The following is a 20842-nucleotide window of genomic DNA, read 5'->3' as shown; positions in this document are numbered from 1 at the left end:
ACACTCCTTTGTACAACGCCCACTTGGTCTAAAGTAAAAACACGCCCACTTGGGCATTAAGAAACTAATTAGCATAAAGCTAAAATCGCTCCTAACGTGGTAAAAATTGATCATTTTTCTAAATAAAAAACACTGCTGTTACCTACATTACAGCGCCGATCACATTATGTAGGAGATAGAGCACTTATAATGTAGTGACAGAGTCTCTTTAATATTCCAATGGGTTATGACAATAAAAGGAAAAACACTCATTTTGAAAAGCCGTATACTTTTAAACTGCTTTTTAACTACTGTAAATGGGTCCTTTCAATGAAGTTTTCATTATTAATTTCCTTTTATTATGTTCTGTACGTTCCGAATACATTATGCTTATTAGTCCAATATAAATATAAAACTTATAATAGATATGCTCTTCAGAATTCAGCATTTTGGAATAGGATAGAACAATTGTATTTGTTGTATGTGAATATGATTCTCCCTGCATTATCCACTTATTCCACTTGTTCTCAAACATTTTTGTAGGACATAATGGACATAATTTATTACTTTGGAAATGTTTCTTGTTTTTATGTCCAATAATAAATTTAAAAAAAAATAGTGAATAGATCCTGGGGCATTTATGTCAAGCAAATTGAGAGCTGATCAGAATAAAAAGCAAATCCGTCTAATTGTTTACTCTTGTAATGTTACATGTGCTGCAGTTTCTAAAAAGGGTTCTATCACTGGACATAGCCTTGAATTTTAACATATTTATAAGATTCCCTGACAAATAGAAGTTTGTTGGTGCACATGCTGTACTAAAGGCCTGCCGATTTTCCTATTTTTATGTGTAATATGCCGATTGATATATACTTGAGCATCCTTGGCTAGTCGGATGCGCTAAAAGGCTTCATGTGCCAGCTCCCTCCATCTAGACCAGTGGTTCTTAACCTTATTGGAGGTACTGAACCCCACCAGTTTCATATGAGCATTCACCGAACCCTTCTTAATTGGAAAAATAAAATATGATTTTTTCAAATTCAAAACATAGGTAGATATTTTACTGGTGCACAAAATGAACCGTGCATCAACATCACTGTGTTCAAAGAACAAAACCATCAAAACATGATTTTCACACAAAAACATAACAATGAATATTTACTGCAAATCAGTGTGACTTCTGCTGTTGCCTTTCAGAGACTAGTTCAGTAATGCGCGGCTTCACCTTGGCAAGTGCCACTCTCATGTCATTTTCGCAACAAAGTCTGTTCCTTTTCTTCCTTTTTATGTCCAGCATCCTCGAAAAGGATTGCTCGCAAAGATATGTTGTAACAAACGGTATGAAAATCTCCAGAGCTTTCTTAGCAATAACAGGGTACGTTACCATTTGTTGACACCGTTGTTGTTCTGAAGAGTTGCTGTTGAACCTGCTGAATTTCAATGATTTCATCGAGGTATTCATCATTGACATCTGTTGTCTCAACACTAAACGTGAATGGCTGTCTCACCCATGCTGGATATGACTCTCTTGTAGGGAAGTATCCGTCGAGAGACTTTGCAAGCTCATCTAAGTGCGTGGCAATTGCTTGCTTCAGTTCCGCGGGTACAGAAATGTCTCCGATTCCAGATACATCTTCGATCTTACTTACACAGTCGTCCAGAAGGGGAAAGTTTGCAAAGTTATCGTTCTCTGTTTGTCGTTTCCATAACGGTAGCTTTTTTTGAAAAGCCTTCAGGTTTTCTTCCGCTTCGATGATGTTGACTCCACCGCCTGCATCTGTTGATTGAGATGATTGAGAGCTGCGAAGATATCAGCCATGTACGCTAAAATGACAATGAATTCAGAATTTTTGAAGCAATCCGCATGACAATCTTGGTGCTCTTGCAAAAACAGGGCTAATTCCACACGCACGGCAAAAACACGATTCAGCACCTGTCCCCGGGATAACCACCGAACGTTAGAATGATACAGAAGTACCTCGAATTCTGAGCCCATTTCTTTACACAGCTCACTGAAGATGCGGTGCCTCAGAGCACTATTTCGCACATAGTTCACGCATTCCACTACAATTTTTAATACTTCAGCCAGTTTTGGAGGCAAGGTTTTTGTTGCCAACGCATGCCTGTGCAGAATACAATGCGTAACAATAATGTGTGGTGCATCGGCTTTCACTAGCGCACCAAAACCAGACTTTCTTCCCAACATGACTGGAGCTCCGTCCGAACAAACTGCAGAAACCATATCCCACGAAAGATTGTGGTCTTTGAAAAAGTCATCCACAAGTTTCTTCACATCGGCTGCCTTAGTTGTTATTGTAAGAGGCTTACAAAATAAAAAAAATCTTCCTTTATCACGTCGTCTTTCACATAGCGCACGAATACAGCAAGCTGGCTTAGATTGGAAACGTCTGTGGTCTCGTCGAGTTGAAGGCTGAATTTTGCCGGGCTTGAAATCAGATTTGCAACTACTTGAGTCAAGATGTCTTTGCTCATTTCCTCTATTCTGTCGCTGATGATGTCATTTGAAAGAGGAATTTGGGATAACTTAACTTCAGCCTCTTTTCCCAGCATGATATTCGCCATCTTCAACACAGCTGGTTTTATGAGTGTTTCACCAAAGGTGTGTGGTTTGCCCTGCTTTGCGATCAGGTAAGCAACTTCGTACGATGCTTTGAGGATTGGTTTGTTGATGGGTACAAAGCCAAGAACAGGTAGTGTAGCCTTTTCATCGACTCTGGCTCTCTTCCCCTTGAATTCAGCGAGCGTTGTATTCTTGTATTTTCCATCTCCATGCAGCTTAAGGAAGTGTTCTCTTAGTTTTGCCGGTGCAAGACTAGAATTGCTCAACTTGGCATTGCAAATCATGCAGTTAGGACGCTGACTCCCATCACGTTCCGTTATACATGTGAATCCATATTGTACATATTCGTCTGACCACTTTCTCATTTTGCTTGACATAGTTAGTATGAAGGGATTAAAATATTAAGAAAGAAATCATACGACGTACCATCACGACAGTCACAAGTCGACTACTGAGCGCACCAAATTCCCTGCAGCACAGATAGGCCAAGCGATGTAGCGTGATCACCTGCAGTCAATGATGGCCAAACGGAGCGTGTCATCACGAATCATATGAGTTGGATATGTGTCTTGACCTCCGCCGAACCCCTGAGACTGACTCACCGAACCCTTGGGGTTCGATCGAAACCAGGTTAAGAACCACTGATCTAGACAGACTCATGTCAATAGGTACCATAACGTGATAATGGCTCTAAATGTATAAAGAAAGAGATGTAGCAGCATAGGAAATTTTAAAGAATTGCACTGCGTTTTTCTGCAGCATGAGTATTTCCATATTTTTTTCATTTTTCTCTACCCCCTCCTCCTCCCGTTCTCATAGAAGCACACAGCAGTGTAGTGTGTGTATTGTTCCTGGAAGGGTCTGGGTTTCGGCCTATGATGTCTCACCTTATTAGTTCTCTTACATAAATTTAGGGCATCTGACCTAAAGTAGCATCAACTCCTACACACTGAGTATCGATGCTGAATGCAGCTGCAGGATGAGAAGCCGGGATAACAGGCAAGGTCCACTCCAGCAAATTTAAGGGGTGGGCCGCTCCTGATAAATAACATCCAAGGCTCTTCCATCCATGCAGCTACGGGCAAAGGTACATTTTTGTTCTTGTTTCTCCCTTTTACGGTGGTAATTACAGTTTTATTGTACAATTCCCTTATTTCATCTAAAGTAACAGGGATAGCGAGGTAGGGCATGCTTCTGGCATTACAGGGCTGTGTGTGCAAATCCATCAGTCAGGTTAGTTTGCCCCCTCAGAGCATGATACAAAACCCGGCGATGTTTGATAAACTTATTGTCTCAATCATCCTCAAGTACATCATTGAGGGTGCCCGCCAGTGGCAACATCATCAAAAGCGGGAGAAGTAGCGACATCTTTGACTTCCTGGTTTACAATCTTTTTGCAGTGGCTGGCATGGATCCAGGTGTCTTTGCCTTCGGGCTTAACTGAAGTTGCAGTCACCAGTTGCACTTGGTACAGTTCAGTATATCTGAGCTCCAAAACCTTCCTTATGTGTCTTTTCAAGACTACCCCATCACCAGGCAGCAGTTGATGGGCACCTTCTTAGGAATTGGGGTCTGGAATAGAAGAATACACTTGTTTATGCAATTCAGTAAAATGCCTGTGTAGTTGGATAACATCGGCTGTTAGTCCGTCAAACTGTTGTTGCAAGTGTTGCGGGAAGTACAAACCCGTCTTTGGGACTGACCCAAACAGTACTTCATAGGGGCTGAGTTTCAATGCCCCCTAGGAGTGGTTCTAACAGAGTACAATGCCAAGGGTAGGCATTCAGTCCATGGTAAACCTGAGGAGTCCATGGCTTTCTGTTTTTTTAACTTCAGGATTCCATTTAATCTTTCTACCTTACCACTATTTGGGGATGATATTGTGTATGGAATGCCTGTGTGATGCCAAAGCAAGTGAGTATATGTCCTAATACTTCTCATGTAAAGTGGGTTCCTCTGTCACCCTCAATTACTTCAGGGACCCCATATTGGCATACTACTTCACTGAGTATATTCCTAGCTCTGTTTTTTAGCTGTGGCTTTGGTTACTGGCCATGCCTCATGCCAGTTTGAAAACAAGTCAATACATACAAGGATATATTCCTATACACGAGGACATATTCATATACACGAGGACATATTCATATACACTCACCTTGGGTAGCTGTATGTAGTCCACCTGCAGTCGCTGAAAGGGGTAATCAGGGCGAGGCGTGCGCTTACTGGGTGTTTTTGTCAATTTACCGGGGTTGTGTCAGGCAACCCTCTACATGTTGAGCAGCTGAGTTCTGAAATCCAGGGGCAAACCAGTGTTGTAACACTGCTATCATGGCTCCTTTTGAGTTGTGGACTGGGGAATGAGCTAGGGCGCACATTATTGGGAAAAGACTACGCGATAAGCACGTTTTACCCTTTACATGCCATGGCTCTCCTTTGCCTCTGACAGCTTCTGCCTCCTGCCACAATTTCAGTTCAGGGGCCGGCGCTTGGGTCTGGAAAGCACACAGCAATTCCTCCGTGACTGGGCCCACCTCTTGGACTACCAACACGGGGAGGATGGCAGCCGCTTTTGCTGCTTGGTCAGCCCGTGCATTCCTTTTTGCTTCAGGGGTCTCTAGTCTTGTGTGCGCTTGCACTTTAATTCTGGCTACCTCTGTAGGTAATGCCTCCAATATCAGTTCTACTGCGTCTGCATTTTTAATTGGTTTGCCTGCTGAAGTCAGAAAGCCTCTTGCTCGCCATATTGTGCCATAATCGTGTGTGACTCCAAAGGTGTACCTTGAGTCTGTATAGACATTCACCCTTTTACCTGTGCCCATCTTACATGCTTCTGCGAGTGCCATGAGTTCTGACTCTTGGGCAGAGCTGCTAGAGGGCAGCACTGTCTTACCTTCCTGGACTACTGCATACCCGGTGGTGAAATGTCCTGTCTGCTCATTCCAGTATCTTGATCCGTCTACAAAAATACTGAACATCATAGTTAGTCAAAGGTTCATCAGTGACACCTGGTAACCCTTGGGATTCAAGTTGCATTAAACTGTCAATCATGTTCATGTTCCATATCAAACAAGTCATTGTCATTTGCAAGTTCATACATTCAGGATCTGACACCGCCCCTCCCCCTCCTTTCGCTACAACCATAGGCATCAGAGAAGTAGGGTTGAGCGTAGTCCATATTTTCAGGGTGATGGAGGGATTTAACAAGGCAAGTTCAAGTTTGGTGATACGAGACGTGGCGAAATGTTTAGTCTTATGTTGTGCATGACCTCAGCAACTGCGTGTAGGACGTGAAGCACTAAATCATGTTTTAAAATAATGTCTGCAGTTTTGTCAAGAAGGGCGGCTGCTGCAATAGCCCTGAGGACAAGAGGGGGCACCTTCTGCAATGGGATCAAGGCTAGCGGAGTAATATCCGATGGGCCGCATACAACCACCATGGTCTTGTGTGAGCACACCTGAAGCGTGACCACCTTGTTCGTGACAATACATGTGGAAAGGCTTAAGGTAGCTAGGGATGCCCAGAGCTGGGGCTGAGACTAATGTGCTGGAGGGTGTAAAATGCAGCTAGAGCATCAGTTTGCAGGCAATCCTACAGGGGCTGCAGTGATATGGATGCACTTTTAATCCATGGTCTACAATAACCCAATAATACCAGGAAGGCTCTGAGAGAGCGATGGTTGTGTGGGACTGGGTGGACTTGGATAGCAGTAAGCCTGGAGGGAGTCAGGTGCAATACACCAGCAGACAGGCAATGTCCAAGGAAAACAACAGTGGGCTTACAAAGTTGTAATTTGTTCCTGGACACTTTGCAACCTATATGTGACAGATACAACAATAATGAGACTGTTTCCTGAGCACATATGTCAACAGACACACAACACAAAAGCAACTCCTGAACATATTGCAATAGGCAAGTGGTGGAGTGTTTGGGGGACCACTTATCCAGCAGCTCTTTCATTGTACGGGTGACAATATCAGAGGAATTTGCTGGACCCTGGGGAAGCACTATCCATGGCATTCTGTGTGTGAAATATTGGTAACAATTATCAGTTTCCTTTCTAATAAATTAGCAGTCATTAATGCAGATCGTGCTTGTAATATTTCACTTAAAGGACAGAGAAAGAGGCAGCAAAATACTTCCCTTTTCTAACATTCTCACACACTGCAACCAGCTGCTGCCCCCCCCCCCACCCCGCCTATTACAACTTCATTTTTTTTTCTTTGTTTAGAACTACAAGCCCCAGCAAGCCAAAATGCTGAAAGGCAACTAAGTCTCTGCTGTTTTTGTAACTCTAACTTTAATTCTTTAAACGTTATATATAAGGTAAATTAAAACATCAGTCTATTTACAAAACCTTGTACTTAAGTTCAATGTTCTTGGACTTTTTGTTACGCAATATTTTTAAATAGAATAGCAATAATTTAAAGTTCAATAAATTCAGTTCTCAATCTGGATTGAGAAAAACATCTCACATCAAACCGTACAAGTTTTCATTTACTCCAGTTGCTCCTAAGACTAGTCCGCAACACACACACTGTAAACATGGACACACACACACACTGTATACACAGACACACAAACACTGTATCATGTCTATATCATACTACTCGTCATAATCCACATTACTCACTGCAATGTACCTAGCTATATTAATCGTTACATCACTATTACAGTCACTCTTATCAAAATCTATGTTTGTATACACATACTCATATCAACATCATTGACACATTCTTCTATAGTTCTGATTTTCTGATCAGTTAGTCTTACATATTAACCCGTTAGTGACCGGCCCATCGTGTTTTTACGTCGGTCACTAACGGGCCTTATTCCGATGCCATAGACTTTTTACGTTGCGGCATCAGAATAAGTAAACAGAGCAGGGAGCTGTCAAATATCCCTGCTCTCAGCTGCCAGAGGCAGCTGAGGGCTAGGAGCGTCCCTGCTCTGTCGGGTGAGATCGATATTAGTATCGATCTCACCCGTTTAACCCCTCAGATGCGGTGCTCAATAGCGAGCACCGCATCTGAGTGGTTTTGGAGAGAGGGAGGGAGCTCCCTCTCTCCCCCACCGACACCCGGCGATACGATCGCCGAGTGTCTGTGTCTCCAATGGCAGCCGGGGGCCTAATAAAGGCCCCCAGGTCTGCCTGGAGCGAATGCCTGCTAGAACATGCCGGAGGCATGACCTAGCAGATGCCTGTCCGTTTTAAACGGACAGGCATAATACACTGCAATACAGAAGTATTGTAGTGTATTATAATAGCGATCGCAGAATCGCATATCATAGTCCCTTAGTGGGACTAGTAAAAAAGTTTAAAAAAAAGTTTAATAAAGTTAATTTAAAAAAAATGTGAAAAAAAAATGAAAAACCCACTTTTTCCCCTTACAAACTGCTTTACTATTAAAAAAAACAAAATAAAGTAAAAAAGTTACACATATTTGGTATTGCCGCGTCCGTAACGACCCCAACTATAAATCTATTACATTATTTGACCCGCACGGTGAACGCTGTAAAAAAATGTAATAAAAAACGACAGAAAAATTGCTGTTTTCTGTAAATCCTGACTTTAAAAAAATTTGATTAAAAAGTGATCAAAAAGTCGCATCTAGTCCAAGATGGTACCAATAAAAACTACAAGTCGTCCCGCAAAAAAAAGCCCTCATACAACCGGATCGGCGAAAAAATAAAAGCGTTACGGCTCTTCAAATATGGAGACACAAAAACAAATAATTTAGAAAAAAAAGCGTTTTTACTGTGTAAAAGTAGTAAAACATACAAAAACTATACAAATTTGGTATCGTTGCAATCGTAACAACCCGCTGAATAAAGTTATTGTGTTATTTATACCACACGGTAAACGGAGTAGATTTAGGACGAAAAAAAAGTGGCGAAATTTCTGATTTTTTTCTATTCCCCACCAAAAAAAAGTTAATAAAAGTTAATCAGTAAATAATATGTACCTCAAAATGGTGCTATTAAAAAATAGAACTTGTCCCGCAAAAAAAAAACCTTATACAGCTATGTCGATGCAAAAATAAAAAGGTTATAGCTCTTGGAATGCGACGATTGAAAAACGTAAAAAATAGCTTGGTCATTAAGGTCCAAAATAGGCTGGTCATTAAGGGGTTAAACTATGTAAACTATCTACTTTATCTAACGTATCATTACTTCCTATCTTCATTTGTTTAAACATTCTTTTAGAGTTTTTGATGGCTTCTTCACCTTTCAACCGTTTAATTATATCAACCGCTGACACCCATGATTCCACACACCCACTGTCGGGTTCAAGATCTCTGAACCCCATGTCGGGAGTTTATAAGGAGGTTCCCAGATCAGCTGTATCAGACCTCGAAGGACTACTCTCCTTTGTCTGACTGTGTCAAACCTTTCTATATCCAAACAATCAGAATATAGTGATTTACCGTCCCCAGGCCTACGGCACTCGAAAGGAATTGGTATATCGTCACCCCCTGTTGAAATCTGACTATATCAGATTCAATTATATCCTTACAATTAGGACACCATGATATATTTTCCCCAGGCCTATAGCACTCGAAAGGTATATATCTTTTACTATCTGAATACACTATATACTAGGTGTGCAGTGGGGTATCCGTTAAGTTGATCCTTTTTAACGATCTTAACCATAACTACATAATGAAGATTACATACAGTAAAACACAAAAAACAATAGTAGTTGGTATTTCAATCAATATCTGTTACTGTCATTTCAAGTTACATCTGTCTATAGAGTCTGAGCTCTATTTACATTCAAGCATTCATAGAAACACAGATAGAGACATTTGTTCGGGATGGAAATGTAAGAGACACTGACTGACCTGAGACAGAATCGGGAGTGGAGTGGCTGAGGCAATTTTTAAGTAACTAACAGTGTTACTCACCACGGTTTTATGTCAGCGACTCCTCCCGAATCCGTCCACTGTGTTCAGTCCGTTACTCGTTGTCTTCCATCCCGGGCGCTTTCGGCACCAATTGTTAAGGGTCATCAATTTAGGCAGGTCATCAACTGGACCTCGATGTCTTTTATCTGGTTTCAAATATGTGGGAGAGCTTGATGATGCATCGGAGAGAAACTACACACTTCACACATATTGTAAGTGCAATCAGATTCTCTAGTTTATTAGCAAACAATACATAGATTATATATCATTAAAAGGGGTGTTGGCCAGGTCTCCCTCTCCAATCACATAAGAGGGGCCGTGGCCTTCAGTCTATCCAATCAATATTGACCATGTCTCCTCCTCCTCTAAATCACGAGGGAGTTTATCATAAAGGAACATGTATACATTATATCACATTGTATCAATTTATATCACATGTTTTGTAATATTGGTAATCAGCATATTTTTTTAGCTACGTGCTCAGACATTATATATTTTAGCTATGCCAGTAGATTCATAGTCTGTCTAAGAAAGAGGATGGATCATATTAGCTTGCGGTGAGACATCTAAAAGGAAGAACAAAGGTTAAAGTATTACATTACTGTATCAGTAGTTTTAAAACTTGAGAATAATATACAAAATGGAGGATAGAAAGTCCAGACTTCCATATCACCTCTCTATTGCATACCCTCTGGTCACACACAAGTCATCTGTAGCTGACACTTAGGGGGGAACCTGGGGCTGAAACACTGTGAGGAGGCTTTGGAAGTGGAGGTGATGAATGACTTATGGGTCACCTCCAAATATATTTTGCTATATGTAAATTTCAATAAATGGTTATCATATTTAAGCTATGTGCACTCCGATCTTTGTTTTACACTTTTCTTATTCTTTTGACTGCCTTGGGGCATGTGAGTGGCATTGAAAGATTTTGTGGACATATGTTGTATTTATGTGCCCACTATTTTTTTTGTAGATCTTTGGATCATTTGTCTACGTGAAGTGTTGTGTAGCATTTGTATCTTCTGGGTAATCCTCACACATTCCAAAAAAACAATGCTCTATGTGAAGCTATTTTCAAAATTTCCCTGCAAGTTGACAGCGTGAGGCCCAAAAGCATTTAATGCAATGTATACACACATGGTGAATTTATTAACTATTGTATGCCAGTATTCTGGAATTTAAAAGGTTCAAATGCTGCAAAAGCCGCAATTTATGGCAACAATTTCAACTTTTGTGGAATTGGCGCTGGTCACGGTATTTAAAAAAGTGGTTGGGGCTTAGCAAAAGGAATGGGGATTTTTGCAGCATGACAAATTAACTTTAATTTACGCAAGTAATTAGCATAAATTATAGCGCAAGTCTACACCAGCTCATAGCTGCCGTAGATTGGACCTTCTGTCGCACGGGAGGCCAGAAATGTGCTGAATTTTGCAAGAGGCTCTTCAGATTAAGATTTAATAAATCCCCCATAGTATCTAACTGGATAATCAGGAGAAGTATAATTCAGTAGGTAAACATATGTTACTTCTTAGCGTTTTAATGTATGCTTGAATTACCAGAAGCAAGTACTGTATGAATAGGTTTATTATTATATTTTGAACAAAAGTGGGCAATTCATCTGAGAACCAAAACACACTTTATTGACTTGCAAAGAAACCTTTGAGATTTTGCCTCGTCCAAGGTTAATGTGGCATGACAGAAAACAAAAAAACACATTCCATCATTTTATCTATTACTTTACTATGATATTCACCGAGGTATAATTTCTATTTCTGTTGTAAATCAGTGAATCCTCTTATCACACAGTAAACATTAAAGTAATTGAATTGTGCAGACATCAAAAAAAATCTTGTGAATTATTTTTTATACTTATTAACATGGATGTCTCTTTGTTTATAATTGCCTCTAATTCTAAATCTGTCTGGAACTAATAATCCCATATTTTTATCCAGCAGTTAATGAGCAAACAAATTCTAATAAAGAAAAACACTTATTTCTAATTAAAACTACAGATTAGGTAAAAGTAAAGAAAAAAAAACAATCTTTTTAACATTTCTACCTGTCAGAAAATTAACCTAGAAGCTAATCTTATCATATTTTTCAATTTATGTAATATGCAATTAACATTTGATTTACTTTTATATACCCTATTTTGAGATACTAAGTTAATAGACGGGGTCATCTGTTCCGCATCCTCATCTCTTGGCCTGAGTAGAGAGCACGGACAAAGATTGTATAATTTACTTGTGGACTTGTCCTGTCCTGCATTACACAGACAATCATTTAATTTGAATAGGCAAAGTGTAATGCTTAATTTCCCCTGTGGTGGTGCTGTATGGAAATTAACACTTACCGCCAGGTTTGCCTACAGCTGGTCACTGGGGGTTATTTTTATAAGTAGAAAATGTCCAAAGTGGACAACTCCTTTATTGATGTACAAGTTCATAAAAATACTAAAAAATACTTTCTGTTTCAGTATGTTTCAATATTTTTGTCCCTCATTTCAGACCAATCTTTTTGCATCTCTGCAGGGGAAATTAGGACTGGTTGCTTATTTTTGTAATAACAGCTCATTGTAGGGGGCATTTTACACAGCGTGTGGATAAGATTTGTTCAAATCTCATCCACTTTGCTGCTACTGTAATATGCAGCGGATTTTCTGCAATTAAATCTGTTGCGGAAAATCTGCAGTATTTATGCTACATGTGGAATGGACTTACACTAATACTATTCTTATCCACAACACAATATATGAAATTGATGTAAACGTGAGGTCACCTATCCTAATTATGATGAAAAAAACCAGCATGCAGTGCTTTCAGAAAGTCTTCAGGCCCTTTAATTTTTTTCACATTTTGTTGAGTCCATGAGCTAAAATAAAAAATGAAATTCAAGTTTTCCCCATCATTCTGCACTCAATACCCCATAATGACAAAGTGAAAACAAAATGTTAGTAATTTTTGCTAATTCATTGAAAAGGAAAAACTAAAATATTGCATTGACATGAGTATTCAGACCCTTTAGTCAGTACTTAGCTGAAGCACCTTTGGCAGCGATAACAGCCTCCAGTCTTCTTGGGTATGATGCCACTAGGTTTGCACACATGGTTTCGGGGATTTTCTGCCATTTTTCTCTGCAGATCCTCTCAGGCTCCATCAGGTTGGTTGGGGACCATAGGTGGACAGCCATTTTCAGGTCTCTCCAGAGATGTTCGAATTGGTTCAAGTCAGCGCTCTGGCTGGGGCCTCAAGGACATTCACAGAATTGTCCCTAAGCCTCTCTTGTGTTGTTGTGGCTGTGTGCTTAGGGCATTGTCTTGTTGGAAAATGAACCTTCGGCCAGTCTGAGGTTCAGAGCACTCTGGATCAGGTTTTCAGTAAAAATATCTCTGTACTTTGCCCCATTCCTCTTTCCCTCAACCTTGACCTGTCTCCCTGTCCCAGAGGCTGAAAAACACCCCCACAGCATGAAGCTGCCAACACAATTCTTCACTGTAGGGATGGTATTAGGCAAGTGATGAGCAGTGCCTGGTTAGAATTGAGGTCAGAAAGCTCAATCTTGGTTTCATCAGACCACAGAATCTTGTTTCACACAGTCTAAGAGTCCTTTAGGTGGTTTTTTTTTTGCACTTGAAGTAGTGGGTTTTCATGTCTTTTTCTGTAGAGAGGCTTCTTTCTGGCCACTCTGCCATAAAGACCAAATTGGTGAAGTGCTGTGTGATGGTTAACATTCTAGAAGTTCCTCTCATCTACACACAGGATCTTTGCCTCCACACAATCCTGTCTCCGAGCTCTACACGCATTTCTTTACTCCTCATGGCTTGGTTTTTGCTTTAATATGCATTGTCAGCTGTGAGACTTTATATAGGCAGGGGTGTGTCTGTCCAAGTCATGCCAATCAAAGGAATTTTCCACAGGTGAAGTCCATTCAAGGTGTAGAAACATTTCAAATATTATCTACAGAAATGTGAGGCCCCAAGAGCTAAATTTCTAGTGTCATAGCAAAGGGTCTAAAAACTTCTGTCCATGCAAAATTTGAGTTTTTCAATTAATCAAAATTCTGTTTTCTCTTTGTCACTATGGGGTATTGAGTGCAGAATGATGGGGAAAACGTGAATTTTTTTATTTTAGCACAAGGCCTTAACACAGGTGTGTCAAACACGCGGCGCACATGCAGCCCCCTGTAGATCATGCAACCTCTTCTGTAGATATCGCTCCACACCCCCTGTAGATACCGCTACATTCCCCCCGGGGCATACCTCTCAACTGTCCCGGATTCAGTGGGAGAGTCCCGGATTCTGGGCGGTGTCCCGCTGTCCCGAGTTTTTAGCCCAGGACGCAGATACAGTTCAGTTCAACACAATGCTGAAGCAAGAAACTGTCGGCTCCCTGCTTCAGCATTAGTTCAGAGCGGAGGAGAAGAGGGAGCCCCTCCACTTCCCGAGGACTCCCTGGGCACAGTGCTACTTTAAGGACAGTGATATCAGTGGCTACTCCTGGAGCAGAATCCCCGTTGCCAACACTCTGGCAGGGGATTACGCTCCAGGAGTAGCCCCTGACGTCACTGTCCATATACGGACAATGACATCAGGGGTTCTCTCTGGGAGCGGAATACCAGGCCTATGCTCTGGCTGGGGATTCCACTCCTAGACAGAGTCCCATTTGCGCAATCTAAGGGGGAGGGGGTGGTGCTACCTTCAAGGGGGTGTGGCAGTATCTATAGAGGGCACTGTGGCAGTATCTACAGAGGGCAGTGTGGCATTATCTACAGAGGGCAGTGTGGCATTATCTACAGAGGGCACTGTGGCATTATCTACAGAGGGCACTGTAGTATTATCTACAGAGGACACTGTGGCATTATCTAGGAGGGGTGTGACATTATCTACAGGGGGTGTAGCATTATCTACAGAGGGCACTGTGGCATTATCTAGGATGGGGCTGCCCAATCTTGACATTTTTGTGTCTGCCAAACGCTGCCAACTGAGGAGCCAGACTGCATTTAGCGACACTTAAAGTGGAAAACTGGATTGTTAAAATAAGCACGTGGAGTAAACTCGCAAATTTCCGATAACTTTAAACCTAGCGGTATTATTATAGTAATGTAGTATTATTATAGTAATGTAGTATTGTTATAGTAGTTCAAATAACTAATTGATTAACAATAAATTAGTATTTTTTGTATTGTATCAAATTTGAAACTAATGCGGCCCGTCAACTTCACATTTTTTCTATGTGCGGCATTTACCTGGCCGAGTTTGAGAACTCTCTGCCTTAACATAAATGTGAGAAAAGTGAAAGGGTCTAAAGACTTTCCGAATGCACTGCAAACACCTAAAACTTGTGCATGATATGACATAAAAAAAATGAAACAAAACAATATGAACGAGACCAGACACAATCAATTAACCAGATGTATAGGTTACTCGAGATGTTGATACATTTCCAAGAACTTGAGCCAATCACTTTGTCACTGTTCTTTTTTTTAAATGATTTTTCTCCTTGGTAGATACATTGCTGATTCTCACATACAGACCCAACCCTGAGACTAGTTGAACTGAGATAATCACTAGTTGCACTACTTTTTATTTGCTGCATTCTTAATTTTAAACTTTGCTTGAACATTGTGAAGCACATAATACTCCCTAAGCTAAATAAGCTGACCCCACATGACTATTGCAATATTGGCTTCCTTTTAACATTTCTCTCCAGGGTATATTGCATACAGATTTGGGTCAATTGTTGCCATGCTCTGAAAAGTCATGGCAGACAGGGTTTAACAGGAGCCCTGGGACGCCATGACAACCATAGACACACCACGATCGCATCGCGGGGGGAGCGATGGGCTGTCGGAGGGGGCCACCCCCTCTTTCTTACAGCTTAGATGACGATATTCAACGCATCATCTAAGTGACTAAATGGCCAGGATCAGAGTTCTCTCTGTTCCTGGCCATTAGTGTGAGGTGTCAACTGTACTACATAGCTGACTCCCACAGTGTACAGAGCGTGCTCAGCCCGTGAGCCAGCTCCATATTTCGGCCCCACACCAGGACATACAGTGTCGTTCTTGTGCATCAAGGGGTTAAAAAAGCATTGGTATTTTCCAATTGAACGAGCACAACTCAGGATAAGCAGTAGCGGTTTAGCTTAAATATGATACTGTATCTTTTGTATTTGGGGGGTTGTGGCAAAAAGCCTGCTCCTAGGTCTGCCTCTGAGTGTCCTTCTAGTAACCGGGCCTTTTCAGTTTTATCTCATTCTGATTCTTTGTTTTCTTGATTAAAATAAAAGACTTGTGTTAGCCCTATTATTACAATAATGTACTTGAAGGAAAGAAATGTAAACAGGGTTAGATTTGGGGTTTGTCCTAAGTGGGGGGAGGGGGCCCAAGCTAAACTTTTGCACCAGGATCCGTAATCCTTTAGTTATGCTCCTGGAAGTTAGGCACAGAAGAAGTGCATTAAGAAAAGATTGATGTGTATATCCGTGACACCCTGCGAGGAAAGACTTAACATGTGTGGTAAAGGAGCATGACAGATGAGGGCAGAGCACAAAATAGAGAACCAATAACATCTGGAACTGAGAATAATACTGGTGAGGTTATTTAATGTCTGTAAATAATATTGCAGTGGTTGCATCACGTATGTTTTCAAGTTGTACGGAGACACCCCAAACTGTTATGCTAATATTGAAAGACTTAGAGACTTTGGCTAAGTTGAAAGGTCATGCAGGCTCGTAGTTAATGCACTTTGCTGGGGGCGGGCATATAAGAACTGTGGCGGTGCTGATAAACGCACAGGGTGTGATATTTTTCAGAGAGGTCACGAAAGTGATAATAAACGCAACAATCTGGTGAGAAAATGGGAGTGATATATATGTTTGCGAAATGCTAAATACAGTGTAAGTACATTCAACAAGGAAACCGGAAGGGCGAAACCCAGGGTCGGGCTAGAGTGTTTGGCGTGCCGCTTAGAAATTTTAAAGATTTTTACTTACCTTGATGCTTTTATTTCTTGTTACTTCTGTGAGTATGGATTAAACTTGGCGTGGAGCAATCTTTTTTCAGAGGGTGTTGCACTATGTGTCTTCCTTTTTCCATCTATTAGAGACATAAGATCCTTTTCCTACCAGGAGTTCTTTGAATGTGGAGAGAGACGATAAGGAGCTCGGTGGAACTACAAGGATAAGAATTACCATCCACACCCTCATTGGATTGCGGACTGTCCACTGCATTTTTCTGGGAGAGAGCCCATACTGAATGATATTGGACTGTTACCAGTGCCGTCTGAGCGGTAAACTTCACTGTACTTTATAACAAGTACACTACCGTTCAAAAGTTTGGGGTCACCCAGACAATTTTGTGTTTTCCATGAAAACTCACACTTATATTTATCAAATGAGTTGCAAAATGACTAGAAAATATAGTCAAGACATTGACAAGGTTAGAAATAATGATTTTTATATCAAATAATATTTTTCTCCTTCAAACTTTGCTTTCGGCAAAGAATGCTCCATTTGCAGCAATTACAGCATTGCAGACCTTTGGCATTCTAGCTGTTAATTTGCTGAGGTAATCGGGAGAAATTTCACCCCATGCTTCCAGAAGGCCCTCCCACAAGTTGGATTGGCTTGATGGGCACTTCTTGCGTACCATACGTCAAGCTGCTCCCACAACAGCTCTATGGGGATGAGATCTGGTGACTGCGCTGGCCACTCCATTACAGATAGAATACCAGCTGCTTGCTTCTTCCCTAAATAGTTCTTGCATAATTTGGAGGTGTGCTTTGGGTCATTGTCCTGTTGTAGGATGAAATTGGCTCCAATCGAGCGCTGTCCACAGGGTATGGCATGGCGTTGCAAAATGGAGTGATAGCCTTCCTTATTCAAAATCCCTTTTATCTTGTACAAATCTCCCACTTTACCAGCACCAAAGCAACCCCAGACCATCACATTACCTCCACCATGCTTGACAGATAGCGTCAGGCACTCTTCCAGCATCTTTTTAGTTGTTCTACGTCTCACAAATGTTCTTCTGTGTGATCCAAACACCTCAAACTTCGATTCGTCTGTCCATAACACTTTTTTCCAATCTTCCTCTCTCCAATGTCTGTGTGCTTTTGCCCATATTAATCTTTTCCAGATATGGCTTTTTCTTTGCCACTCTGCCCTGAAGGCCAGCATCCCGGAGTCGCCTCTTCACTGTAGACGTTGACACTGGCGTTTTGCGGGTACTATTTAATGAAGCTGCCAGTTGAGGACCTGTGAGGCGTCTAATTCTCAAACTAGAGACTCTAATGTACTTGTCTTGTTGCTCAGTTGTGCAGCGGGGCCTACCACTTCTCTTTCTACTCTGGTTAGAGCCTGTTTGTGCTGTCCTCTGAAGGGAGTAGTACACACCGTTGTAGGAAATCTTCCGTTTCTTGGCAATTTCTTGCATGGAATAGCCTTCATTTCTAAGAACAAGAATAGACTGTCGAGTTTCCCATGAAAGCTCTCTTTTTCTAGCCATTTTGAGAGTTTAATCGAACCCACAAATGTAATGCTCCAGATTCTCAACTAGCTCAAAGGAAGGTCAGTTTTATAGCTCCTTCTAAACAGCAAAACTGTTTACAGCGGTGCTAACATAATTGCACAAGGGTTTTCAAGTGTTTTCTAATCATCCATTAGCCTTCTAACACAGTTAGCATACACAATGTACCATTACAACACTGGAGTGATGGTTGCTGGAAATGGGCCTCTATACACCTATGTAGATATTGCATTAAAAACCAGACGTTTGCAGCTAGAATAGTCATTTAGCACATTAACAATGTGTAGAGTGTATTTCTGATTAATTTAATGTTATCTTCATTGAAAAAAACTGTGCTTTTCTTTCAAAAATAAGGAAATTTCTAAGTGACCCTAAACTTTTGAACGGTAGTGTATATGGATTTGATTGGACTTTCCAAGCTTGCGGTTGGATAAAGAGATTGGTTAGATCGGCCAATAAAGTTAGCTGAACTACGATCTGCACTTAGGGGTATGTACAACCACAAATATACAGTACCCAGGTAAAGGGGCATACCTAAAGGCTCATGGGACCCGATGCAAAGAAACTTATTGGGCCATCCAAACTTCTCATGGCTGATGGCCCGCAGCTTTCAGCTGCACCGCTGGGTCTCCTAAGTGACCCAACAATGCAGCACTAGCAGCCAGGGGCGTCACTAAGGACTTAAAACTTTAGAGGAAATAGCCACAATACATATGTGTCCCCCCAAAAAAAATCTGTGCATTTAAGTGTATGTACATGTGTATGTATATGTGAATTTTTGTGTGTTTGTGTTCTTTTACAAGTTCGGTTGTTGGACTACTTCAGATTTGGGGAATACTTCGATAACGGCGTATTTTCCATTCTCAATAAAATGGTTAATTAGGGTTGTGTGTGGGATTCTTATTTCAATAAAATATTTTGTCTATGTCTTTGTATTTTCTAAACTTTATTACTACCACCTTAGCCCCGCTTTAGTAATGGACGCTGTCAATCAGTTTAAATAGTTTAAAAAAATACAAAGACAGAAAAAATAGATTTATTGAAATAAAAAAAAAAAACACACAACCCTCGTTAACCATTTTATTCAGAATAAAAAAAGCCGTCATCTAAGTAGTCTTCGAATCCGACGAAGTCCAACGACCGAATCTGTAAAAAAAAACATTAGTAAGGGCCTGTTCACATCACCGCAGCCCTTCCGTTGAGGGGTTCTGTCAGAGGTTTCTGTCAGGTAACCCCTCAACAGAAATTTCTCAATGGAGATGGAAACGGTGCTAAAGGTTTCCGTTTGTCACCGTTGTGACAGGATTCAGTTGTTTTGCATTGTCAACTGCGCTATTGATCCCGCCAAAACAACGGAACCCGTTCACAATGGTGATAAACAGAAGCCATTAGCAAAGTTCCATCTCCATTGAGATCAATGGTGATGCAAACGGAAGCTAAGGTTTCCGTTTGCCTTTCCGTTGAGGGGTTAACCCGACGGAAACCTCACACGGAACCCCTCAAGGGAAGGGCAGCAGTGATGTGAACAGAGCCTTAGATAAAGGGCCCATGTGCATTTGTGATACTGTTTGTTGGACCCTGTATCTAAGCCTAAGGTAGGCTTAGATACAGGGTTCAGCAGACAGTAATCTTATACAGTATAAGATTACGGTCTGTTGGGGCCGTGTATCTAAGCCTAACATATACGGTAGGCTTACAAGGGGTTGTCCAGTCCTTAAACATTGATGGCCTATCCTCAGGATAGGCCATCAGTAGTTGACTTGTCGGGGCCTGACTGCCGGGACCCCCGCCAATCAGCTGTTTTGAAGGGGGTGCATCGCTCATACGAGCGCTGCTTCCCCTTCATTTCCCTTACCTGCTCACACTGTGAATCACTGACACGTCCGTGTCGGCGATTCACAGTGTGAGAAAGTGACCAGAATGAAGGGGAAGTAGCGCTCGTTCGAGCACTGCACCCCCTTCAAAATGGCCGATTGGCGGGGGTCCCGGGAGTAGGACCCGACCCATCATCAAGCAGACAGTAATATTATACTTACCTTCCTCTTCGGACGCAGCGGAGGTCCTGACTCCATCCAGGGTTGGGATGTTGTGCGCAGTGCATAGCGTTGTGACGTATCAGAACCTCGGCTGCGCTCCGGAAAGATGGGGGGTAAGTACTGTCAGTTACTGTAGTAACAGGGGCCCATGTAGTTTATTACATAGGCCCCAGTTACTACAGTAACTTTTCATTGGTGTCGCAATTGCGAGCCTGCGACCCCTATAGTTATGCCACTGCACAGGTAACTGTCGGGCAAAATTAATTATTAATAGCTCCTTATAGTTAAAGGCAAATAAAGCCCTTTTCCCAGATTACCCAATACTGAATAGGTACATTAATAAAACATAATTTTCTTTTAAATATAACTTATAAAGAACCACACACATTAAAAGATCCAATTAAATTTCATATTGAAAGTGGTGAGTACATCAAAGTTGACTAACAACTACTATAGTATCTATTAAAGGGGTTTTCCCATCAGAGACATTTATGACATATCCACAGGACACCTCTGGGAATGGCACCTATCTCTGGAACGGGGCCCCCTAAACCTCTTTCTACTGCTATGTGTTGTAGCTGAAAAGTGTGATTTCCGAACACGAATTATGGAAACAGCGTAGCTCGCTGAGCTACGCTGTTTCCGTAAGTCCCATAGAACTCAATGGTAGTTACAGAAACAGCATAGCTCGCATGCTACACTGCTTCTGTAACTGTCATTCACTAATATGGGAGTACGGAAACAGCGTATCTTACCGAGCTACTCTGTTATCATAATTCATGGTCGGAAATCACACTTTTCAGCTACAACA

The sequence above is a fragment of the Rhinoderma darwinii genome, chromosome 2, assembly GCF_050947455.1.
Source record: "Rhinoderma darwinii isolate aRhiDar2 chromosome 2, aRhiDar2.hap1, whole genome shotgun sequence".
Lineage (NCBI taxonomy): Eukaryota > Metazoa > Chordata > Amphibia > Anura > Rhinodermatidae > Rhinoderma > Rhinoderma darwinii.
Note: the sequence above shows the minus strand (reverse complement) of the source record.